A 27589-nucleotide genomic window follows, 5' to 3' on the forward strand; every position below is an offset into this window, starting at 1 on the left:
ATAGAATAATTCTCTGTCCTAGAACTTCTTTTTGATATAAATCTTTAGTCTTTGTAAAGAAAAAAAAATGTTTCTAAGTTTCCATACTGAAGTCATAGCCACATCACTCTGTAACCTATTTTCAGTTTTATTTTGGATTGAAGCATACCTAAATGGAAGCTAACATTCTCATTTTTTAATGTGCAGATCAAAGGGAAAAAAGAATCAAAGAATTAGTTGGCATAGGCTCATGAGTTCGAAGAATTTCTTACATGCCAATCTGGTTAATCAATTCTTCAGAGAAGGAAAAAATGAGGGTAGCTGAATGATACAGGCCTTACAACCCAATGAACTGAATCACATGTACCTTAGTCTAAGAAACGCAGATACAGAATGTAATAGACGTATACTGGAGTCAGACTTTGTCCAGAACCCACCAAGCAGATAATGAAAACTGGTAGGAGAGACTACTATCTGAATTTTCTTAAAATTATCCAGGGATAGTTGACTGGCTTTTGTCAGCCCACCTCATTGTGGCTGCAACATAGACAATGGCACAGGCAGGGGTGGTTACTGAGAGTTCCTCCAGGCCCCCTGTGCATATGGAGAAATCTTATCTGAGGGCTGGCCTATGTGGATGGATCCAGAAATGTTTCTTTTTGTCAATTTTACTTTCTTTCAAATGCTAATGAGGGCTAAGCCTCAAACATTTTGGTGCCTTCCTCAAAGAAAGCAAAAGCACAATGCAAACATTAGGCATTCTATTTTCATTGTGCACGTGTCTTGCTTTATGCATTCTATCTTAAAATATTTATTTTTGGCCGCTGCCCTGACACTCAGTGGCTGGCCCTTGGTAGAATCTCAGCCACAATTGCTGAATGAATAAAACGAACTGTGCCATGAGCTTCCTCACTGCAAGTCATTGTGGAAGCGTATGCCCATCTCGGAATTGTTACAGTCCGGAGAACCAGGGGCATGGTTAGCGTGTGTAGAGTTTCTTGCAGTACATGCACGTAGGACTCGGCAGTTATCCTCTTCCAGTGCTGTAAACTGAACGCCAGGGCATTACAACAAACCACAAAACAGACAGGAGGCTATGCCATCTGAGGAATGACCTACTGTCAGTCAGAACACTGCGTTAGTAGTCTCATGTTAACAGGAGAATGTCTTAGGAGTAATGGGCTGAAATATGGCAGTGCTTTACAACAGCATCTTTACCGGGAGTTACAACTTTTTTTACTCCCTTTGGGTTTACATTTTATTTAAAACAGGTCATAAAATATTACCACTCGTTGACGGAGGGCCTAACAGGACAGTTGTATTTCCACGCCTTCCTGAAGAAGGCAGGGGGAAGAAGGCTGCTTCGGCTGTTGGTGTATGCCATAGCCCACTGGCTCCTACAGGCCAGCAGCACCACACGTCCTGTCCTCTCAAGTGCTGCTACTACCCTCTTCTCCTAGCAACCGTATTATGTTAAAGTACGGTTGCTGAGGTTGCCAGGATATTCTTCTATTCTTGTTCTCCATGACCAAACCAAAGGGAGGACAACGCGTAAACCAAACTAACAGTGAAGATACGGGTGAGAGGGGCCCAGAAAAACAAACATAAAATGATAAATATGCAGTTTATTTTCTTTTGGGTAAAATCAGGAAAAAAAAAATAACAGATTTTAAAGACAACCTGCAAAATAATGGCCACCAAACATTTTAAGACAAAATTCACTGCTTTATCATTATTCACTGAAAGCCACTTCTTCCCAGTAAGGGAAGAGAGACAAATATTTTAAAATTGTCAGAGTGACCTAAACTGTTCTGAACTATAATTACCATCCTGTTTAACATATAAGAGTTTTCAAGTAGATGCCACATTTCACTGAACCTAAGACATCACTGATTATAAAATGCATACTGGGTTCTGAAAACGTTAAAATACGAAAAACAAAAAACCCACCAGTATACAGAACTGTTGAAACACTGTATATTACTTCATTTGGTATCTCAATCAATTCTGAGATAAAATATCCTCCTTATTCACAGAAAAGGAAGTAAAGTTTCTTGGAATCATAGCTAATAAGCGGTAGAGACAGACGTCAAATCTACATCTGTTTGACTATTCATTATGCCGGGTTGCCTCTTAAGTTCCTTGCATAGATAATAAATAAAAATAACAACATGCTTATGGAACTTCATAGCTGTTGAAGTGTTTGTCATACTTCTGGTAATTCACTAGGTGTCATTAGCCCTGTTTTACAAATGAGAAAAACCAGACCCAGAAAGATGGAATGACTCACTCAAGGTCACATAATTAGTAAGTGGCAGAGCCAGGCGTGAAACCTAAGATAAATGCCTCTTAACCCAGAACGTGTTTGACTAAGATCAGACATTAACCAACTACTGGACCTGAAATTAGTTCATGGACATAAAGATTATTCAAAGAGAAATGTACAAGAAGAGCCGTCACACATGTTAGATGGATGCATTGATTTATTCAACAAATATTTATTGAATGGCTACTTTGAGCTAGGCTCTGTTTTAGTACCAGGAATACCGAAATGAATAAAAGGCATAAAAATCACATAAGACTTCTAAGTGCTATTGAGAAAAACAAGGTGGAGGGTAACAAGGGAGGGGGAGCCTGCAATTTTAAATAGTGGTCAAGGAAGGTGTCCTTGAAAAGGTGACATCTGACAAGGATAAGGGAGATAAAGAAGTGAGCCATATGGATATCTGTGGGAAGATGATTCCAGGCAGGAGGAACAAAGGGCTTGAGTTAAGAGTGTTCTGAAGAGGCTGTATGGCTGGGGCATAGTAGCAAGGGGGGAGTGTAGGTGATGAGTTCAGAGGGGTATGAGGGACAGAGGTGGAGAGGGGACCGTGGACACATCACATAGGTCCTGCAGGGCATTTTAGGGACTTGGGATTTTACTCAGAGCAAAATGATAACCTGAGTCAGAGTAGCCTCACGGAATCTGGAGTCTGGTCAATTTCAATGACTCTGTCTGAGGCATCCCAAGTATGTCCTGGGCTACCTGGCAAACAGATGTCACTCTGGCTCCATCTTATATTATAGAGCATTGCCTATCCTACAGAGTGTTGACAGATAAGATTTCAGCTTTATGGATAGCTAATAAATAGATATTTATTAGAGACCTATTATCTGTGCTGGGCATTTAAAGAAAAGCTCTCCTCACCTCCTCCTTTCTAACCCCAACAAAAAATTAGTCCCCACTTTCAGTAAGCTTAGCACTACGCTGTGAGATGATTCAAGTCTATACCAAGTGTTCACTTATGGAGGAGCAAGCATGGAATTATGCCAGGGATAGCCAGAGACAGTTTTACTGAAAGCAGTGTGTAAGGTGAGGTTTTCTAAATAAAGGCAGGTAAAACATTTTGTACAGAGGTAACAGCCTGAGCAAAAACAAGGAGGCTTATAATAGCATGGCTTATTTTTTAAGGATTCATTCATTCATTCATCCATCCACCTATTCATTCATCCAGTGTGACTGGGGAATAAGGTACCTGAGAACTAACAGCAATTGGGGAAAGACAGGCCAGAAGGAATCATGGAGAGGGCCACGCGTAGTATTTGGATTTTATCCGTAGGTGATGGGGAGACACGGCATGCTTTCTGCACGGGAAGTAGCAATGGAAGGCCTATGTTGGTCATCCTGGCACCATTGTGCAGGACCGTGGAATGATGTGAGAATGCAGACAGGAGGCTACTGCAATAGTCCAGGCAAGATGATGATGGTGAATGGGAAGAATAGAAATAGAGAAATGGGACACAGGTAGGAAGCCCTCGAGGTAAATTAAGCCTAGCTTGAGGCCAGATTAGTCATGAGCAGGGTGTAAGAGGGGGTTCAAGGTCACCTCCTGGTGTACCAGCATGAATACTGTGTAGATGCCACACTCTGATAAGAATATGGGAAGGAGGGGTGCTCGGTGGCTCTGTCAGTTAAGCATCTGACTCTTGATTTTGGCTTAGGTCATGATCTCACGGTCATGACATATAGAGCCCTGCATCGGGTCCTGCACTGGGCATGGTGCCTGCTTAAGATTCTCTCTCTCCCTCTCCCTCTGCCCCTCCCACACCTGCTTGCACGCTCTCTCTCAAAAAAAAAAAAAAAAAAAAAAGAATATGGGAAGGAAAAAGGTTTGCTCATGGAGAAGATAAGAATACAAGTGTCACTGTTACGATGCAGGCGGTTTCAGTGGAGAGACAAGTCACTACGAGGTGGCCAGACAAGGATTCATGAAGGTCTCAGGACTTTAGCTTAGACCTTAACAGATGGTCAGGATTTAGAAAAGTGGAGGGAAACATGTACAGACCTTAAAAGATGGTCAGGGTTTAGTAAAATGGAGGGAAACACGTACAGCATTCCAGACAGAAAAAAGTCGGAGCAAAGGCACAGAAGTGGCAACATAGGCCTTTTTCTGCAGGTTAAGCATACTGGTCTTTGCGAGTAGAAGAGTGGTAAGAGAAAGGGGAGGAAAAGGTGGGTCTTCAAATAATGTGGAGTCTGCATCCGATAGTCCCCTTTCAGGGGAGAGAATTTTCTATTGTGGGAGACATCCGGGTCCACAGTGGATGAGCAATCCTAGATGATTAACGGTAGCCACCAGAAACACCGTGATGATACCGATGGCGATCCTACACGAACGTGACAATTCTTTGTTGTGCTAGGATTCTTGAGCTCACTAAGCCCCTATGTAGCTCTAGTCAGAACTTGGCTCTCCTGAATCCCATCTAAAGATTAAATGGACATTGTAGCAATTTATGGTTCAGAGTCACGGGTGCCATGTTTTCCTCCCAACACCTGATATTATAATTATATTTGAAGTGTCAATAGCAAGTTTAACACTTTATTTAAATTGATTTCATTTCACCATGAAGCCTTTAATTGTTCTTTGAAGTGAAACTAAATAAATTCTATAATGAATTTTTCGTCCTATTTGCATAAGCCAAATTACAAGTACAAAATAAGCTTCCTAAAGTCTATATTTTCTATCATCAGGCACTAGGATAATCAAATTTTCATCCCATCCAGACAACACATAACTTTAAAAAAATATTTTTAAAGTCTCAGCTGTAAAAATATCACTTGCTTTGTTTAGCCTTAAATTACCACAAGTGGAATATTCATAATGTCTCCACAAGTCCATCATTGAAATACAAATAAAATAGCAATCAGAGCATTAGCTACACTTACTTATTCTTCCAGGAACACATTCAGACTTCTTTCCTTCATTTCCCCCTGACAACAATCAAATCCCTAACAGCTCTTGATAATTCATCATTTCTTGCTTCAGTGCCATCCTTGAAAACAAAGCCATCCTGTGATTCTGTACATGTCATTATGAACCGAGACAAATCACAGGCACTCAGATTGTTGCTCCAGACCATTTCTTCTAGGAAATACTGCTTCTCCTATAACATAACTGGAAACTTTGAGTACATGTCAGTCATAGGATAACACCTATCCAGAGGGAAGAAAAAAAAAAAAAGGACCACATCCTTCCTTAAAATTTTAAGCTGCCTCCGCCTTTTCTCTTTTACAGCTTTATTCATTTTCATTCATTTCACTCCCATCCTGGCTCTACACATTATACAGCTTCCATACATAATTTTTCCAAGAGCTTGACACAATAAAACTGCATTCCTATCTTATTGCCTAAATATGATTTCAGGAACGTATTCCTTTTGGCTTTCCACCTCTGTTAAATGTGATCTGAATTTTCTGACATACCTCGGAATTCTTCTACTTCAGTTAATTAAGCTCTAAAGTCTCTGAAATGTACCTCAGAGCATAGAACATTGGGAAGCAAGTTTGGCAGACAAATGCAAGGACCAGCTAAGGGATGAAGACAAAACTGGCAGCTCATTCCTGGGAAAATCCTGGAGGGAAGTCAGATTGACAGTCTAAGAAAAATGAGCTCACTTCTCCCCCTTGTGCCAGAACTTTGGATGCTATCAGTTCTATCATATACTACCTTGGATGAGAGAAGCCAAGAGAACGCAATCTCCTTCCTCTGACCTCTCGTTCCAGTAGTTTCTGACCTGCGATGACGACATTTGTAGTGGTACAATATACTGGTTTGAAATAAACTGATATCAAGTCATGTTAATTTTCAAAAGAATTAAGGTCTAGAAAATTCACATTATATTCCAATCTTTGGTATACCCCCATTTAGCCTCAAGCATTTGCACAGAATAGAGGAGTTAAGAACATATATGTAGAGAATATATATACATATATAAGGAATATATACATGTAAAGAAAATACATATATATTTCTTGATAGCCCTGCTTTATAAAGGATCCCAAGTGCTTTTTACAAATGATTCCCTCTGAGTCTATTAAAAAAAATCAAAGATCAAACATATATGGCTCATGGAGGCAGGCAGTTTTTTGTATGCTTTGTTCTCTAACAAATCTGAATCTCCCAGAACAGTACCTGGAACATAGTATGTGCTCAGTAAGTATTTGTTAAAAGAGAAACTTTACTGGGTGGCACCATGCACAAAATTTGTTTCTCAATCATTCACGATATATTTTTACTTACAACCTTTTCCCCAAATCACTTATTCTTCATTCTCAGATTATTCCTATAAAAGCCAAATGCAGGGGTGCCTGGGTGGCTCCATTGGTTGAGTATCTGGCTCTTGATCAGCTCAGGTGATGATCTCAGGGTCCTGAGACCAAGCCCTGTGTAAGATTCTCCCTCTCTCCCTCTGCCCCTCCCCCATGCACCCACACACTCTCTCTTTAAAATTAAAACAAATTATAAAAAAAAAAATAAAAAGCCAAATGCAGTGCAGTGTTACAAACAACAATATATTTCAGATTATGAATATAGCTGCTGCTTTGTAGTTTGAAAGGTTTGCAGTTAAACAATGATTTCTTCCTTTCATTTTTATTATCTGAGCTTCAATTTCCTGTTTATTCCCTACTTTTGAATGACAGTTCACTGTTCTGCCTTCAAATAAAAGAATGCACATATATGAAAACCCACCTTATTTCATTTTGCATTCAAAAGACTAGCTTTCCCAATGAGGTTTTGAGGTGATTTTTTTTTTAACACTAATTTCATTTTTTAAACTTGCATTCTTACTCAGTTGAAACTATGAGAATTTACTTTTGCTCATTACCCAAAGGCAATACTTACTAGATTGGACATCCCCATGTGGAATGATTTAACAAATAATAATAATTAGGAAAGTCTCTGTTTACTTGCTTGTTTTAACAACCAAACATTTCATTAATTGACTAAGTAATACACAATATTACGATTAAAACTCCTCATTCAGCATAGAAGGAAAACTAGATGGAGAATTTTTTATTCTAGGCTGTAAATTTTTTTTTTTTTTTTGTCATTTTGGATGCCTCCAGTAAAGCCATTAGAGAAAACTCAATTTGTAAGCGTTGTCCCACAACATCTTTCTTCTGGCTACGAGTTAAAATATTAGTGATGAGGAGACAGGAAAAAGAACCCATTAATTCTGTAGACTCAGGTGGTTTCAAGGTGACTTTTGAGCTTATGATGCTCCACGGTTCTAAAATCCCTTGCCTGCCCATAACCTTGGGGAAATTCCACTATACCTTCGAACTGCTAACTTTACCTTGGATTCTGGAGGCAAAGCTCAAAATAGGGCTAAATAATCAAAATTTCTTCCAACCGCCATGGTTGATCTTGAATGAATAAATAATATTATATATTTGTTTTTATTTTGATATAGAAATATTTTAAATTTCTCAAGAACGAATGGAATTAGTGCTCCAGAAAAGTCTATGGCCTTTTCCCTCAAACTTCTCCATTGATGGGGCACCTGGGTGGCTCAGTCAGTTAAGCATCCGACTTCGGCTCAGGTCATGATCTTGCAGTCCGTGAGTTTGAGCCTCGTGTCGGGCTCTGTGCTGACAGCTCAGAGCCTTGAGCCTGTTTCAGATTCTGTGTCTCCCTCTCTCTCTGACCCTCCCCCATTCATGCTCTGTCTCTCTCTGTCTCAAAAATAAATAAATGTTTTTAAAAAAAAACTTCTCCATTGATAATTTTGCTTCTCACTGCCAACAAATGTAGTCCTCTCCATAGCCAAAATAAATGTTGGCTCTGCTTCCCACCTGAGGCTGCTCCCCTCCCCCACTTAGTCCTCTCTACAGTTCTCTCAAACAACTAGTTCTTATTGGAAGCATTCTCTGCTCCCCTCCTATGCTGGTTCCAGTCTCCCAAGAGTTGCTTCCAATTTCCTCCCCAATACTAAGGGTCTTCTCTCACTGGGCACCTCTACTTTTCTATTTGTGTGTCAGTGACTTGATTTACGCTTTAGGCAATTTTGATGCATTCTTTTCTGCCACACACACCATGCATTCCTTACACACGTGTACACACACACATTTAACACGATAGCTGTCAGGAGGGATCATGGAAGGAATTGTACCTAATAGCTAATTACTCTTTGAAAGACTCCTGCTACACTATTTATGCTAACATAGCATAAGACACTTTTGGAAGACACTCTTCATAATGTAAATGGGTAACAGTAAATAATCTTATCCAAAGAGAGAGAAAAGGGAATTAGCCACAACTCTGTGTTCTTCCCTCTTAGGCTCCACCTCTTAGAAACCTGATCAATGAATTTCCCCATCCACAAAACATTCATCCCTTCAACATGCTGAGCACCTGTTCTGTTACTAGCATTGTTCAGGGTACTAGTTTAGATTCTGCCATATGGGACGAAGGAGACTGATAATTTATGAGAGCAGTAACATCAGGCAGAGTCCAGAAAAGGTCTCTTTGGAGAGGTGACCTGTGAACTGAAACCTAAATGACGGGAAGGATCAGGGGAGAGTTTTTCAGGCAGAGGGAATGGCAAATGCAAAGGACGTGAGGTTGTAAGGCGCTTGGTGCCCTCTTTGCCCTCACGTCCCCGGAACTACTCTGCTTCCCCTCATCTAGGATGTCCTCCTCTCGAATGCTGTCCTAAATGCTGTTTTCAGACCCAGGAGTATTTAGATGCCCAGCTAGTCTTTCACAGACTTAATGCTATCTATGTGACCTTCAAGGGTTTAAAAGAGAAACAGCAATTCAAAGCAAGCCTGCATCATCTTTGACCTCATAGTGAAACATCAGAAACACTGATGACCTCATAGTGAAGCGTGTCACTTTTCCTTATCTAAGAATATACTCTTCATACAATATACTCTTCGTTGTGGAATATATACCCTTCATAGGATTTAATGCCAGGAAATAAAACTTCTTCCGAATAATGGTTTCCTTTCATTAAGCAATGAGTTATAGGTAACCTGTCCTTCAACCCTTTCGTTTTGGCTGCTGGAATCTCAGAGGTAAAACCTAGTGTCCCTGTTACAATAACAGCCCTGTCCGTGTTTTGTGGCATGTTCACCCCCTCCCCCATTTATTTCTCTTTGTGGCTTCTTATCTTTATTTTGTTTCATTTTCGTTCCCCTTTGTGAAAGTGCTTTTATTTAAGCTGCCTCAGACCTTTTGGAAATAGATGATGTATAAGTTATTAATCACCAGTGCCTTCTGGACACTCACAAGCAACTTCCTCATTGCAAAATCTCACGTGTTGCCTTGGTCCTAGTCTTACTGTCTCTGCCACAAGACATAACCCAGTTGCTCGTCCCTTATGAACCTGTCTCCCTTTTCCAATCTCTTTTGGGAAGATTACTATAAATATGAAGAAAGTTGGTTAAAAGCAACTCTACTTCCTTGGTTTCCTGGCAGACTACAGTGTCTTCATTTTCCTTTTAACACATTTTTTTTTTATTCTGACCATCTTACGTATGAATGTGTTTGTGTGCATGTGTGCATGTGTATGTATGTTCATGTGTGTGTACATGTGTATGTGTGTGTACATGTGTGTGCACTTCAGTTTCCTCCTTTTCCCTCCTGCCCACTCAACGCAGATATACTTCAGGATTCTCTTCCAGGCTTTCTTCACTCCTGTCTACACTTTTTTTCTTGGCAATCACCTACCACTGCTGCTTCGAAGTAAAAGATTTTCAAATTGTACTTCTAGCCTCAGCCTCTCTCCTGAGTTCACATTCCAAACTCCCTGGAACCACTTGAACATCGGAGTCACAATGAGGCCCTGTAGTTCTTTTACCCTCCCAACCCTTAAATCTCCTCCATAACATCTAGGCCAAGTGCGCCACCGTTGGCAAGATTTTCCCTCTTTGCAAATGCTTCCACCAAGCATTTGATAGCAACCTTATCCCCTTTCAAAGCAGCCCATCTAACTAAGCCGGTTTTGACCATTAAAAAGTTGTTTCCAAGGGACGCCTGGGCGGTTTGGTCAGTTGAGCATCCGACTCTTGGTTTCAGCTCAGGTCATGATCTGACAGTTCCTGAGTTCAAGCCCTGCTCTGGGCTCCACACTGACAGTGCAGAGCCTGCTTGGATTCTCTCTCCCTCTCTCTCTCTGCCCCTCTCCTGCTCTCTCTCTGTCTCTCTCAAAATAAATAAACATAAAAAAATTTTTTTATTGTTTCCAGTAGGATGGAAAAATCTATTTCTATGACATGTGCCTGCCGGTTCTAATACTATTCTTTATTTTAAATTTACTCATTTTGAGGGAGAGAGAGAGAGAGAGTACACACAAGAGGGGGAGGAACAGAAAGAGACAGGGAGAGAGCAAATCCCAAGCAGGCTCTGCACTGAGAGCCCAATGAGAGGCTCAAACTCATGAACTGTGAGATCATGACCTGAGCTGAAACCAAGAGTCAGAAGCTCAGCAGACCGAGCCATCCAGGTGCCCCTCTGACGCCATTCTTAAAAGTGTAACATTAAGAGCTAAGATGGACTGAATACCAAACACGTGCCAGGGCCACTGCACATATTATCTCTTTACAACTCTGCCATGTGGCTTTATTATTCACATTATATCACTGGGGCAATTTTTAATTAATCTAATTATTCACATGAGTCTCCTCCAAATGGTGACATACACATATTCTCTAGGGGAGCTACTCTATTTCAGGTTAGGAAAGTAAAAAAGTGCCTCCAATCACTTTCTTTAAGTTTATTCATTTATTTTGAGGGAGAGAGAGAGCGAGAGAGAGAGAGAGGAGAGAGAATTCCAAGCAGGCTCCACAATGCAGAGCCCGACATAGGGCTTGAACTCATGAGCCGTGAGGTTGTGGCCTGAGCCAAAGTGGGATGCTTAACTGACTAAGCCACCCAGGCTTTTTAAGTGTATTTATTTTTATACACTTTTTAAGTGTATTTATTTATTATAAATAAATTATTTATTTATTTATTTACTTTGAGAGAGAGAGAGAGGGAGACAAAGAGAAAGAATGAGCAGGGAGGGGCAGAGAGAGAGAATCCCAAGCAACCTCCATACTCTGCACTGAGCCCAATGTAGGGTCTGATCTCATGACCCTGAGATCAAGACCTGAGCTGAAACCAAGAGGCAGATGCTTAACCAACTGAGCTACCCAGGTGCCCCTCCTCCAATCACTTCTCACATGAACAACGGATTTTGTTAATTTTACCATCTGTATTGCAAACCTTTAACTATGGTGTCCAGAGGAAAGAAATTCAAAATAACATTCCAGTTGTGGTTTGAATATGCAGAACAGAACTGTCACCAGCTTCATTCTAGATACTACGGGCCTGTGCTGACCTAGCCTAAGAGGAGACCTGCCTACAGAATCAACCAGGCTTTTAACCAACGGCCTACTCAACAGCTCCTAGAATTCTGATGGGTACAACAAACTGTTTCTTAATTGTACCTGTACTACCCAGACACATAGGCTCAAATCCTTCACGTTGGCCTTGAGGTTCCTTTTACATCTTCTAAATATCATTGGTGACCAAGTCGTGAAGGCTCGGAGTTGAACATGTTCTCACAATGTCATCTTCCTACTGCCTCAGGCTGGGCCTTTCTCTGTTTCCCAGTCTAGGTTCAGCTTTTCTCACCTGGATAGCTGCTTCCCTCCAGCTCCCCGCTGTGTAGACCTGATGAAGACAGCTCTTACCCTGCACTCCTCCCCACACTGATGTCAATGCCCACCGGTGTCTGTCTCCTTTCTGGCCTTATCATCCTATGATTTCCTGCATGTACTATATACTTCTGGGAAACTGTGCCACGAAGTATTTTTCAAGTTCTGCACCTTTATTTACACTGTCTTTGAGCCTGGAAGGCCTTTGTTTGCTTGTTAGAATTCTATCTTTCAGTAACTTGAGAAAACGTCACAACCTCTATGAAACTTGTGCCAGATCCTGGGTCTGTCCATCAAAAGTTAGTCTAAAGTTCCTGAGTTCTCATGCACTTTGTGTCTCTCCTAGAATAGAAGAGGAATAGCAATATGCATACATATTTCTTTTTTCAACTGCTCTTTAAGCTCCTTACATCTTAGCTATGGCTTATTTCATTTTACTATTCCCAGATACAGAATAGGGCTCTAATTTAGTTGCAGTAATTACAAATGAGGAGGCAGGAAACAACAACAACAAAAACTGAAACTAATGACTAGCTGAACCTGAAGAAAACTTGGCAATCTAATGCAAACACTTGGAAAATCAGACTCACACCCGTCATATTTACAGATGCCCCAAAAGAGCAGTCTCCATTATTCCCGCCTGCCTCTGATTACATTTTTTTCAAATTGTGGGCTCTACCCTCAAGCACAACAACTCTTTCCTCTTCCCTGAGATTTAACCAGGCTAGAATTCCCAGGGCTGGTGGTCAGAGGCCAGCACACTAAGTGTCAAAGTTGATTTTGTTTGTAACCAGCAGCATCACTGATCACCTTTGGTGATCCTACTAAACCGTAAAAAAAATCTACATTCCCTTAAAAATAATTGCAATGATAATGAGCAGAGAATCTTCTCCAAGCACACTTGCCACTCCCTTCAAAATCTTAATAAATAGTTTGGTCATGAAGTCATTGCATTGCCCTACTGCTCAATAAAACAAAGCTGAACATGTGTATTTATTCATTGCTGGTATTTTCAATCAAAATGCAAAGGTCTCTTTATGTCATAAAAATAAAACTGATTTTATATAAGATGGACTTAGGAGTAGTTATATTTAAAAAGAAAAATCTGGAGTTTGTTTTTTTTTTTTTATAAATGTGAGTGAATTTTGGTATTACCTAGAAGAATTTTTAACTATTCAACATAACCTCTTATCAGGTCAAGAAAAGTGCTTCACATTTTTTCCTTCCTGGAATTAACATTTATTTAATGAAATTCTACATCATAAAACACCACTTGCATTACTCAGATGTTCAGTCAATGAAATTACTGAATTAATGAAAAAAAATTACCTTCTTAAGATCAGGTCACATGAATTCACAAAATTGGAAGTGGTTACATAATATAGCAGAATTACATAATAATGTATTGAATGGTATTATACTTTAAGATATAATGAGTTTTTAGCTAATAGTCTTGTTTGCTGAGCCCAGTCTTCCTTTTACCTGACTTTCCTTCTTATCTCATTGGTTCTTCCCTTGGTATTCTACAGTGTGCATATTTTCTTCCTAAATGCCTGGCTATGATTACAAAGGCATCAGGTCCATTGTTTTCTCATATCAACCCACAGACAAAAAGAGGAAACACACACATACAGTCAGACACTGACACAGAAAGTTACCTCTTCAAAATATTAAACTGTGAAGACAATACCAGTGTGTAAGGATTCTCTACCTCTTGGTTATTGGCATTAAAAAATGATACCTAAGTATACCTTCAACTAAATCCAGCATTTATACAACTATAGTTGGGTCATTAGGCATTGGATTTACTAAAGATAATTTAGTCTAAAATATTTCTTCAACAGCTAAAACTCAGATTACTGGACATGAGCAGGTTAAAACATGGGCTCTAGTGGCTTGAATCAAAATTGCCAATATTATTTACTCATAAACTAACAGAGATATGAAAATCAGGCCAGTTTATTCCTGACTACCAGGAGAGAATAAAACAGCAGGGTGGCTTTGTTTTATTTTATTTTCCTGACAGATTTAATATTTGAGTGCTTGCTCGGTCTTAAGTTTCAGGCAAAAATTATGTAACTATCCTAAAATTATATAAAATAACGTACACACCTATTTTCTATAAAATGTTAGGTGTACAAAAAGAATGGCTACTCCTTTCTCTTCAATTTATCTATTTAGAAATACTACTTATATTACCAATCATACCAGTTATAATAAAAAGAGAGAAAAAGGGAAGTCAAACGTCACGTTTCACCCACACAGTAGGTAGAGAAAAAAATAATACTGCAATTCACACTGGAATATCTAATACTCTAATTTACATCAGAGTATTTAATACTCCAATTCAAAATATAGCATTTAGTTGGGGATAAGTTTGTGAGTTATATAGGTCACTGTATTGCTTTATACCATGTCTCTGTCTTAATACCCTCATAAAGAGCACTGGATTTTCCTTTGCTTTTAGGTAAGTCTTGATCATCTAAACTCATAGGGCACAGGAAAATTGTGTATGGTATGGTAGTGCTGAGTAGAAATAAATTGAGAGAGAAATAAGTTCAAATCTCAAATTATCACATATAGTTACTTATTAGCAGCCCAGATGAAGGTTTAGTGACAAGCAAGTTAAATTCAGTGGCTGAAATGAGGGTTTAGCTTACCTTCAAGTTAATTCATCATCATGTTAATGTCTTTCATTACTGTGCATAGTCAAGTTAACTGTCTTTTCATCTTTTTCTAGGGAGGATTTGAAGTCTCTATCTCGATCTTATAAATGATATCAAATCTTCCTAGATCAGGATACATCTAGTTGCTAGATGAAGAGATTACCCTAATAATTTCAATAAGTAGGTGTTGAAGATGGTTTTCTTTCTCCAAAATCAAATGTAACTTTTTTTTTTTTAATCTGAAAAGAGTGTTCTGGATTTCATTTCAATTAACTATGTTATAAAAATATTATCAAAGAAGGAATGTCAATAGTATCAGGAGAAATTTTATGATATTTTTATTGCACAGGAAATATGGATCTATGGTATCACTCTCTCTGATTCCCTTTTCTCACCCCTCCCCCAACATTTTAATATACCTTAATTTATATTTTGATGATCATCCAGGGTAATTTTTAAGTGAGGAGGGGAAAAGTCACAGTATAGATGCGTATAGACATTTTTTTATGTTAATGAGGGACAAATGGGAGTTGGGGTGGATTCACAAAGAGTATTAAGCTTCCAGTCTTTTGTTGTTTGGATTGTGGAGGTGGTGGTTACATCATCCACCAGCCAGAACCACTTCCTGCTTTCCCTTCCCCTTATCTGAGTCTGCTTTCATTAGGGGTAGAGAAATCTTCACTTTGAGGTCAATTAGCCTAAAACTGCTAAATCCTAAGGAGATCCTTACTCATTACTTCCACCTTGTATTTAGTTGCGCCTTTTAAACACAATGGTCAGTGCTCACTAGATAGAAGCAAAACAGTAAGCTGAAGAATTTTATATATAAAGTCCTTATAGAAAGGGGCCACGTTTAATTAATTTCTGCATCCAAAAATCTTATCACAGAGTGTGGCATGTAGTAGGTACTCAACAGTGTTTATGAATGAATACGGATGTTCATTTAACCGGTTGGTTAAACAAGCTGGTCAGGAAAGGATAACACAGCAAACACAGAGAATAACTTCAACGTTAATAAGGACCCCATTAGTTAAGACAAATACTGGCAAGAAATTAAAATCCCTTCAAGTACTCATCATCTACATGATGCTTCTTGGATTAGTTTAAATTATCTAACTCTAGTACAATGTCTAACACTTGCATAGTCATTGCCAACATTGGAAACGTTTTTACAGACATTATTTCACTTAATACTTCCACATTTTTGAGGTATATACTATCAGGTCTTCAATTTTATAGATGATGATACCAAGGCTCAACAAGGTTAAGGCTAAATCTCTGGTTATTTGAATCCCAAATCCGGGCTCATTCCAAAAAGAATTACCTTCTCTGCTTTAAACAAGTCTCTTTCTTTCAAGGGCAAGTTTCCACATGCTTTTTTACATCTTCTAAATTAAATCACACAGATTACCACTTTTCAGATAGCAGACTTTCAAATATTTGTTGATTTTGACTAACTGAAGCCTGAAAAAGTGGAAGACATGAGAGAAATGGGGTGGAGACATGGGTTGGTTTTCCTAGAACCAAAACTGACTCCTAAAATCTCCAGATCAGATAGCCTTCCATAATATACCAAAACCAAGCCCCAGCCTCTCACTGAGACTAGAAACAGAGACAGTGTTGTCAACTTTAACAGAAGGGTTTTCACTGGATTTAACTCACGATACCATTTGGAAGACCTGAGAAAATTGAAGAAATGAAATAAACACTTACCTGCTCATTTCATTTATGTCATAATTTCCCCTGGGTGGTGTCTGTTTTATTGTAATGTCATGGCTCTTGAATTCTAACCTTTGTATTTCAATAGACAATCAGCAGTACTATGAAAAGCCTGTGACCTAATACAAGGAAGTAAATATTTGCTTTGGGAACTACATTCATTGTCTGTAATAAAATTATATTTATTGACACAGATATTTTTAAAAAAATCTCAAACACAAAGTTTAAGAAATTCAGAGAGATTTTAGATGTTTATTACTCATGCTAGAATTTCCAGTATGAAACATTTATATAATTTCATGAAAAAACTTGCATATCTAGTAAAGAGTAGAGCAAGAATTCAAATCTAGTTTTATTTGAAACAAGATTTCCTGTTCCACCACAACTTACTGCTTTTCCTATTGGGGCCTCCCATTCTATAAATTCCAAGTTTGTTGATTCTTTTTTACTGAGGTTTTACTATATTTGATGAAGGGGCACCAGCAGTAACATAAAAGTTTACCCTTTTTTAGGTAGTTTCATATCTAAGGGACTTCACAGATTTTTCAAGCTAACTACTCAGGTTTTTGAAACCAAATTTGTCAAAAGTCATAGGATTTAAAAAGTCAAAACCAGGAGCTCAGTAGAGCACTGAATCTTGTGAAACACTATATAGAACTCATTAAGAGACTAGATTAGCTTCTCACCTTTTAAATATTTAAATTTTACCTCCAGCTGAAAATTTGAGATAAGATTCCAATCTGATATGGTTGTATAATTCAACTTAATTGATTTCATTTTGATGAGAAACTTCAATTAATGCCCTGTATGACCTCCAGCTACTCTTATATTTCCCTTTAATTTCCTTTATCTCGGGAAAACTCAAAAGTTCTACAGCATTGGCAACTGACAAAAACAATCCATGAAAATCCAGGAACTTATCATGTAGTAAGGTGTGTGTATGTGTATGTGTGTGTCTGTGTGCGTGCGCGCGTGCATAGCGCCCAAGCAGAAAAACAGCAGATCCTAACTATTAAGTGACTCTGGGCTTCTGAAAGGGACTGTACACTTTGGAAAGCCCAGGTTCAGTGGCAGGTGACCGTACGTTATGGACACCACAGCAGCCCTAATCCTGTGGCTGATCCATCTCCAGATTTTGGTGATGTCTCCTCCACTCAAGCTGAGTTGGAGTCTGGTTCAGCCACAACCATCTCAGTAGTCTTTGCCAAATGTCCTCTGGGTTACTAAGCACTTCCTTTTTTTGTGTGTTTCTGCCACATTTAAAAATTAACATTAGCACTCAAATGAATAAGAAAAATGTACCAGAATACCAAGAGAAAAAACGGGCAAAAGACTTGAACAAGCTATCCTTAAAGACCAAAAGAAAAAAATAGTTTCTTTTTGACATGTTAAAAAAGCTATTAGCATTATTAGTAACAAAAGAAATAAAAGTTTGAAAAATATTTTCATTTATCAAGTTAGCAAAGATTTTTCAAAAGACGATAGTATGTTGGTAATAGTATGTTGTTGCTCTAAGCATCAAACCTAGACAAAAAAAAAAAAAATGCTACACAGATATACAGACAAAATCCAGGCATAAGGATGTACTTCAGTTACAACAATAAAATATGGGAAATAACATAAAAATCTAAAAGTAAAACAATGACTAAATAAATTAAAACATCCATAAGTTGAATTATTTTGCAGTCACTAAATTGTATTAAAAATACCAGTGTTTTTTTTAAAAAAATACCATTTTTAATTTCCTGGGAAACACCAAAGTAATATTATTTTTTTTTTAAAGTAAGTATGAAGTTCTACAATGTGATTCTACTTCTTTAAAAAATAGTACACATTATGCATAGTGGTAAACTACTGCGTATTTTCAACAGCAATTCTTTAGGCATTGGGATAATTATAAGTTCTTACTACATGCCAGGCATATGTTTAGCACCTTATATACAATGCAATAAATTTATGCTTGCAAAAATTTTAGGAGATGGGTTTTATCCCTGTTGTATATCTGAGGAAACCGAGACCCCGATCAGGTAAGCAACTTTACCACAATGACAAAGCTCTTCCGTGGAGAAACCAGAACATAAACTAAGGTCAGCTTGACCCAAAGTTCCTGCTCACCACGTCCATGTCTCTGCCCACAGGTAATTTTAATTTTCTGTTTCATATATTTTTATGTGTTCTAGGGGACCTAAAATAAGCATATAATGCTTTTATAATCTGAAAATAAATCCGTAGTTTAACTGCTGTATTAAAAAGATACAGATTCACAAATGACGATTCTAAAAATTGCTTCCTCCCAAGATGTGGGACCATGAACAGGATCTTTAGGAACTCAAACTAATGGGGTAATGAGCATGAGCACTCCTTTTAATAAGTGTAATCCCAAAGACTTTTGTGAGCCATCTCAATTCTGCAAAATGTATTCATTTAAGAAATACTTGCTTAACACCTACCTTTTGCCAGGTATTGTGCTAGATGTTGGCACAATAGTAGGAGGACCAGTCTGAAGGACTTTCTTTGGATATCGGGAAAGTCTTTGGCATCTAAGGTTTGTTGTTTTTTTTTTTAATCTTTCCCTAAAAACATATAGGATTCCTGAGGATCCAGGACACCCCCGTAAATGTCATAAAATGTGAAGGCTCTACAATGCATTCATACTTTTACTCTAATTATACTAGTCAGATAAGCTAAAATGTTTTATATGTATATATACATATATATATATAGTTTTTAATGTTTATTTATTTTTGAAGAAGAGAGAGACAGAGTGTGAGTGGGGGAGGGGCAGACACACACACACACACACACACACACACACACACACACACACACACACAGAATCCGAAGCAGGCTCCAGGCTCCAAGCTGTCAGCACAGAGCCCAACGCGGGGCTCGAACTCACAAACCTCGAGATCATGACCTGAGCCGAAGTCGGACGCTCAACCGACTGAGCCACCCAGGCGCCCCTGAACTAAAATGTTTTTAATATCACGTAGCACTATTCTCATCCACAGGCTATACACTAGTCCTCACATTTGCCCTTCTGGGTGGTACAGTATTTTCATTGTTAAGGAAGCAGAGTTGGACCATCAGAAGGATTCTTAGCAGAAATACAGTTGGATGGATTTCCATCCTCTTGGCTCCATACTTCTTTGTCCATGTCCACCTTCCATTTTTCAGGAAAAGCGAATGTCTTTCAGCAAATGGACTTCTAATGTGAAGGCCACTGTCTCTACAGTTGTAGATTAACAGGCAAATGTTTTCTGACTTTTTAATTTATGAGTCAATCAGATTTTTTATCGATATAGACTTAGGTTATTTACTTTTATGTGGCTGTTATAATAAGATCAAACGAGTAAGAATACATATATTATAATTAAATACATATATCTCCTTGTCTACAAAGTCCCAAGCCCTAGTGGTAGGAAATGTTAAGGAATGTCATTAAGCAAAAGTATAGGAAGTCCATAGGAATGACAATAATTTAGATTTTCAACACTGAGTTCAAATAAATTTAGACCCTATACGAAGATCCCTAAAAGCAAAGAGATACCTATTTGCGAAGGAAAACCTGGGATGCCTTAGAATTGAACACAGACAGCAAATTAAATCTCCTTGTTAATTCTCTTCCATGGGGATTAAACACCAAGGAATCATTGAGAAACCAGAGTAAAAAAGGTCTAAGTTGGAACAATAGGTTCCTTATGTTGTTTGTATATTAGGTGGTTTTCTTAATCTTTCAGACTACAAATTTAGGAGGAAGGATAAGGGTCCATAGTTCTGAGATCAGCTGTCACTGCCATGGAGATTCATCCTATTTAATACATGATACCATCCAATCTTTTCATAATAACAAACACTTGTTTCATCATCTCCACAAATCGTAAACTACCCTTCCATGGTTTCTCTAACTACAGTTTTTCAAGATTACAAAAATACTGAGTAAATCTACTCTCCAGTGAGTGTACTAATTACTGTTTTAGTTCATGCTAACAGAAGAAATGGCTTAATAACAGTAACTTAACTGAAGGAGGTCGAACTGCTCATTCATTCAAACGGAGTACAAATCATCTTTGTGTTAGATATCAGTGCTATAATGTGTATTTCATGGATACCTGCTATTATTACTTAGAGACTTTAGCAACACAATTTAAAGTGTTTCAGTTTCCAAAATTATTTAATACCCGTAATGCGACCAGGAGGAAAACATTATTTTCCACTACAACAGTAAAAACTGTTTCTCTTTTCTCCAATTAAATGATTTCGGAAGGATGCATTACCCGGAAAACCGGTATGTATGAACGCCGGAAATGCAGATGATATCTAGTCTCAGAAATGTTTATTCTAAACGGGAACTAAACTATTAGATTTCTCTCTATTATTTATGATAGGCTTCCCATGATGGAAATAATCTCCCTGTAAAATAATCCAAAAAGAAATTGGAAAAAACAACAACAAGAACAACTATGGGAAGGTTGCAAAGTTCCCTAGACAAACCTTTCCAGAGACTCTTTTAGAAGGAGGCATTTTTCGAAGGGTCAGGGAGGTTTAGGAAAACTCTGCCAAGGAGCCAGGGTCAGTCTCCCCGGAGCGACTAAGATTGTCCCAGGTGAGCAGCGTCCGGGACTCCGGAAGGAGGCAGAGGACGCAGGGCGGGTCCCCGCACAGCGGGCATCTTTTCGGCCAGGCGACCCCCGCTCAGTCTCCAGGACCCCAGCGACTCCCAAGGCTGGCGCGGGCTGCCCGGGACGCACTGCCAAGAGCCTCCCGCTCGCGGGGAGCATCCCCCCTTCCTCGGCTTCCGAGGCCAGCTCTGTCCCTCCGCCATCCTCCAGTCCTCCGACATTTTTCACGGAGACCCGGAGGCAGGGAGAAGAGGAAACGGCCGAGTGTCTGCATCCAGTCTCTGCCGCAGCACCAGAAGAGGAGAGGAGGACGGAGGCTGGCGAGAAGATAGCTATTAAACTGTGATTCCATCTCCAAAAAAAAGAATCACCATCACCCCCAGCAGGGGAGTCTCGGATACACCCACCCGGACACAGGCGAAGGGGTTGGTGGGCGTTCCTCCTCCTGGTCCCTTCGGTGCCTGTGAAATCTACCCTAAACCATGCACACAAGAACTCCCTTTCCTACGACTAACGGGAGGGGAGGAACAAAAGAGACCCCCACGCCCTACACACACACACACACACACACACACACACACACACATCACTCAGATATCTGACCGACGCTCAAGGTATGCATTTTTGCAATCCCTTAGGCTTACACCTTCCCCACCTGGTTAGTGCATTTACCCAAAGAAAGAAAGGAAAAAAAAAAAAAAAAAAACCACCCCGAGGTGATCGGTCGAACGGGCACTGTTAATTTCACATTCGGTTTTCTAACAAACGACCACAAAAATCCCGCAGGATCTCGCGCCCCCGCGGGGTCTCTGCCGCCCCCGGCCCTCTCTGCCGGCTCCCCGAAGGCGCCCAGCCCTCCGCTGCGGACCCGACCGAGGCTTCCCCGGGCGGGCCGGACGCTCGCCCAGCCCCTCCGCAGCAGCTGGAGGGCGGCGAGCGGACCGCGCGGTGGCAGCAACGCGGGATTCAACTTCCCAAACCTGCGGCGCGGCCCCCGCTCCCTCCCGCGGCGCCGCGGCCGGCGCCGAGACCCCCGCGCCCGCAGCCACCCCCGCCGGGGCTCCGGCGGTTGCACTCACCGCCCCCTCTTACCTTCACCTCCCCCAGCCACCACCTTTTAAAACATTCATCCCTCGGTGCAAAGCAGACATTTTGATGTCATTTACTTAGCACCGCTCGGTTTCAGAAGCAACATCTTACCCCGTCGCCTGGAGGTGTGGGCAGCGCACCGATGGGTCCGGGGGCGCAAGGCTGGGCTGCTCGGTCCTCTAGCGGAGCGGGTTTGCTGCCATCCGCCCAACTTCAGCACCCAGCGGGCGAGGAGAGAGGGAGAGAGGCGAGGATGGAGGGGAGAGGGGAAGGGGAGGAGGGAGGGTGGGCGGGGAGGGAGCGGGCGCCGCTCGGCAGCGCGCATGCGCCCCGCGGGCGGGCGCAGCCCCTCGCCCGGCTCGGCCCGAGGTGCCGCTTCTTCCCCCGGCGCGCGGCCGCGTGAGTCACGGCCCCGCCCCTCCCGGTGGCCCGGCCCCCGCGCGCTCGCCTCGGCGCCGCGCCCACGGTGCGGGGGTCTGCGCGGAGCTTCGCCGGAGCCTCGGGGACCTGGGAGCCTTCCTTGATTGGAGAGGCTCAGCCTCCTGGGCTCCCTCAACTTCACGTTCGCCCGCAGCCCGCGTTATTTTCTCGTGCGCTTTAGGAGACTGCTGGAAACAAGAAGCGTGTCTTTTAGGAGGGGAAAAAAGCGCTGCAACGGTGGGGTCCCAGGGGAAGCAGTCCCTGCGGGAGGGTTCAAGAAAGTGGGGGGTTAAGCAAGTTTTGCTCCCCAAAGGACTCGACTGTATGAAGAGTTCTTTGTTGACATCGGCACCCAGAAATCTGACCCTTTTGCCTTTAAGAATTATTTCAGATCCGGTCTGGGGCATGTATTCTGTCTCGGGCGTCTGGACCACTGGAGCCAGAGTTTTGAGTGAGAGAAGGCGATGACAAGGCAAGAGTCGTGAAGTACTAACAGAGGTGTTGATGCTAGGGGCTTGGAATATCCTTTGGGGACAGCTAGGTAGCTATCAGGTCTGATAATTGTTCCATTCGCTAGCGGAGCCCAGCTCGGTAGTGAAGAAGCTTTGGATGCTTAATGCATCATGAGCGCTAGATTGCATCTCTGATGATTAAATTGAAGTGTTTGTGAGGGTGAATTAGGCAAGCGGGTGTCTCTCTTGAGATGTGACATCTGTGGGAAGAGGAGTGAGTTCCTGGCTGGAATGATTAGGCTTTTTTCTTATACCTACTTAAAACTGATTACTTGTAAATATATATGATTTCCCATTGCTTGTGTTCTCCTACATTCAAACAGTGTTAGCGTTATTTCAAGCTCCCATACTGAACACCCTCCTGGCCTCCTCCCTCCTCACCTACACAGGAGTTAAATAGGTCTCAGGGGTTGCTCCCGGGCCTCCTTTCTCTAGCTACATCATAGCTTTGAGTGTTAGTGCTCTTCAAAGTGTATTCCCTCCACTGGGGTTGGTCTGCAAGTTGTTCCTTATTGGTCTGTAATGAGAGAGGAGTATAGAAATCCAGAGTTACATTTAGAAACTTTCACAATAATTTGACATTGCCTTGGCATCCAAGCATATTAGTCCGTGGTACCTTTGTGTCTGATTTTATCTGTAAAGTAATTCATTTTTGTTGGATTTTACAAAAGTATTGGTCCACGATGCAAAAGATAAATGCAAAGTTGTTTTCAAAACAAAAGTTGAAAAAAATAAAGCGTCATGGTTTGAGCAGCCCCAAATTCTATGTCCCTCCCGGATTTATATCTTCAGTCCTGATCTTGCGGAACTCTGTTATGTTCTTAACTACCTTTATGGCTCCATTTGAAGAATAATTATACTAGTTTATATTTATTGAACCATTACTGTGTGTTAAGTTCTGACCTAAATGTTTTACATATGCTTCTTATTTTCTCTACAAGGTAGATGCTATTATTATGTTCAACAGACATCTTAGAAGCAGAACTCCAGATATCGACCCCCTCCAAACCTTAGAAGCAGAACTCCAGATATCGACCCCCTCCAAACCTTAGAAGCAGAACTCCAGATATCCACCCCCTCCAAACCTGTTCCTCTTCTAATTGTCCTACCTAGTTACTCTTGTCAAAAAATTAGAAGTTATCTTTGTTTTGTCTCCTTTACCCCACATCTAATTAATTAGCAAGTCACCTCGTCTCGACCTCCAAAATATATCCCCGATTCATCCACATCGCTCCCTCTCCTTTGCTACAACCGTGGTCCAAGCTTCTTTCGTCTCTCACAGGAACTACCACAAAAGCCACCAATTAGTTCCTCCTCCACAGCCCAAAACAACACATTCTCTGAACAACAGACGAGTGATCTTTTAAAAACATAATCCCATCATGCCATGCTTCTGCTTAAAACTCTCCAACGAGTTTTCATTGCACTTTAAATACAATCTCTAACCCTTACCGCTGCCGAGAAGGCTTTATGTAATCTTGTCCCAGTCTAGTTCTCTCAGACCATGTTCCCATACACCACAGCTATGTGTGGCGTAGCCACATCAGCCTATTTCTTTTACTTTCTTGAACAAGTTTAGCTTATAGTACTTGCTGTCCTTTCTCCTGAAATCCTCTGTCCCCAAATCTTTAGAGTAGACTCCTTAATATCCTACAGGTCTCTGTTTAGGTATCACCTACTCAGGCTTTACCTAGCCACTCAATGTAATCTTCCCCAGAGTTCTTCTCTCTTGTATCTTCTTGCTTTATTTTCTTCCAAATACTTTTCATTATCTGAGTCAGCTTGCATATGTTGACTTGTTTATTATCTCCTTCTCCCCCCTCTAGAATAATGTACCTCAAGAGCTTTGCCTACACTTTTCACTCTTTTATCTCTAGTGCTCAGAACAAGACTTGGCACATTGTATATGCTCAGGATTTAGCGGATGAATTCATGATTGAATGAATAAATAACACACTTAAAAAAAAGCATTCTTTATTTTTTTCTGATGCTTCTTTTTCTTGGATCCTCATTGCTGCGAATGAGAATCTGTTGTTTCCCCCGAGTGCACAGTCTACCTTGTTTCCTCTGCCCGCTCTATCAAAGATCACTCCTTGCAATGTCACACATGTAAACTAGATGCCAGAGGAATGTTCCCAGAACCAACTTTATAACAAGCTCAACAACAGCAACAAAAAGAGAGAGAGAGAGAGAGAGAGAGAGAGAGAGAGATCTTTTCCTTCCATGAACTTCTCTAAAATGTAATAATGGCTGTTTGGGAAATTTTTTGCACCTGTGTCCAGCTGGCTATTCAGTCAGTAATTTACTTGCTGAAGTCAAATGTAACTTCTTGGTGACTTTCTTTCACAGTTGCAGTTTATTGTGCAATCCTTTACGCATTAGCCGGAATCTTCAATGACGGTGTTTTAGGAACTGGATGTGTTGCCTATGCTCTGAATGTTGAAGAGATGGGTGGAAGTGACCACAGGTTTAATGACCTTCACCTCACAGAGTTTCACCACTTGTGGTCTATGTGCATATCTGGGTCTTAGGAAATACCTGCAACACCAGTGCATCAAATAATGATTAGGAGAATAATTCAATTCAATAAACTTTATTAATGTCTGCTATATGCCTGGTATTATGTCTTCAAGTGGTTTTTTTTTTTTTGCAAAAAATGTAAATGTTATATAAAATTATTATATATGAGTCAGAAATGGATTGCAGTTTATTTTAGCCATGGGGATGCCTTCTCTTTGTGCAGAATTTCAGAACTCCTTGAGCTTATCATTATCAAGCAGCTGTGTGGTAACTATGAAAAGCACTTTTTGATCATGATCATTTCCATACCATTACGAATGCATTTTTCAAGGAGAATCTGGATACAGCAGCAGATTTTGGTATAATGACTTCATAGTAAGGGAGACAGGAGATTTGCAAGTAAGATATTTGCAGACAGAAGATATTGGAAAAGGACAGAGCATCAAAATGTTTATAGTACATTTATTCATAATTAGGGGTATTTGTCATCATTAGGAGAGTTGAAATATACCTCAGTGAGTTTGGTAACCTTAGAAGGTTATTTCAGTAAGAAATTATGTAGCATATTTACATTTTATTCTCTCTTTTCCAACATGATCATTTATTTAACATCAACTGTTCTACCTTTGAAAAGCAGATGGAAAAGGAAGAAATTTGCTTGGATCTAGGAAACACTGACTGCTCCATCTAGGCAAACTTCTCCAGAGTAGAGCTGGAAAGAGAGTTAAAATAGGACTCCTTAAACACACTTTTTTCTTTTTGGTAAACAGAACTTACCATGTTTCTCCAATTGATTCTAATCAAACCTCAGAGACAGGTTCTTCTCGGGGAACTTATTTAGATGGAAGCAGTCTGATTCCCAAATATGTAAAATGAGATATAATTAACAGTTTTACATTTTATATGTACTTTTTTAAACATAAATCATGAGTTATTGAAATTTCTTTAATTGTTTAACTTATCAGAATTAAGCTTTAAAAGGCTCAATATTATTGTTAGAATGGCATTCGTGCATTTACACCTCAACATAATTGGATGGGTCTGTGGAAGCAGATATAAAGACCATTTTTTATTAGTTATGCTCAATTTTGTATATCATAAATTCGCTCAACATAGAGTCAAGTGTCAGTCACCCCAAGTACTTTACAAGTGCTCATTTGATGGGCCCTGCATGTTCACATTGTTTGGTTCAACGGGTCACTCATATAATGTTGGACAATATTACTCTGCTCTACATGGAAAAATAACAAAATGTTTATTTCACCTAGAGAGCACAATAATGGTCCATTATTACAGTCAGATTCTTTGTGAATGGAGAAAAATGTCAGAATTTAGTGGTCTACGTTATGTTATCTTGAGATCTTTGAGGGCTCCTAGGTGATGGTAGCTGGATTGTGGACCAGACTTTTGCTTTGTCAGACCTATCTCCAGGGTCTGACGGAAGTCAGGGGGAGAGAGACAGTGGTTTGATTTCACGGTAGTTTCTCAGGTCTTTACTATGTTCTGGTTTATGGCAGAGCAAATTCAGAGATGCAGAAAGTTAATGAAGATCTTTGTGTATATGAGTATTACGTATACAATCTAGAAGGGCCCAGGTGACTAATTTTTGAGTTCCATATTGCAACATACTTAAATTGCAAATCAGAAACCTGTACTCACATTGTCAATTTTTTGCTAAAGGCTCTATGGTTTCTTGATTTCCTGTGAACTAGTTTCAGAGTATACACAAGTCTTTCACGGTGTCACCTTAAGTCTTCACATTTGAATTTAAGTAGAATTTACCTAATACTGTGCATGATTGCCCATTCAGTCTCATCCATCTATTAATTCATTCACCCACTCACTTAAAGGGCTCTTAGGAAATGTCTGTCCTGGCATTGTGGGAAATAGAAATACAGTGGAAAATAATATTCCTCTCCTTGACATGAATTTGTAATCCAAGTGAGATAGGCTTTTACATACATGAAGGAACCAGAAGAAATCAATGAGAACACTTGAGATAATGTGGTATTATTATTTTATTTCTTTCCAGGAGGTAGGGCAGAGAATGATGAAAAAGGAAATTGCATGTTTTATAATCAGAACTCTCAACTG

General features: G+C 40.1%; 1 protein-coding gene across 1 annotated transcript in view; it reads right to left on the reverse strand.

Annotated features, from left to right (window-relative positions):
• RGS17 (regulator of G protein signaling 17) overlaps window positions 1–22315 on the reverse strand; it is a 91817-nt gene extending 69502 nt beyond the window's left edge. The window contains exon 1 of the mRNA XM_007097212.3: window positions 22155–22315. The gene's annotated coding sequence lies outside the window, so the exon portion shown is untranslated. The remainder of the gene's footprint in view (window positions 1–22154) is intronic.
• Window positions 22316–27589: the final 5274 nt, after the last annotated feature.

This window comes from Panthera tigris, chromosome B2 (genome assembly GCF_018350195.1).
Source record: "Panthera tigris isolate Pti1 chromosome B2, P.tigris_Pti1_mat1.1, whole genome shotgun sequence".
In the NCBI taxonomy this organism is placed as follows: domain Eukaryota; kingdom Metazoa; phylum Chordata; class Mammalia; order Carnivora; family Felidae; genus Panthera; species Panthera tigris.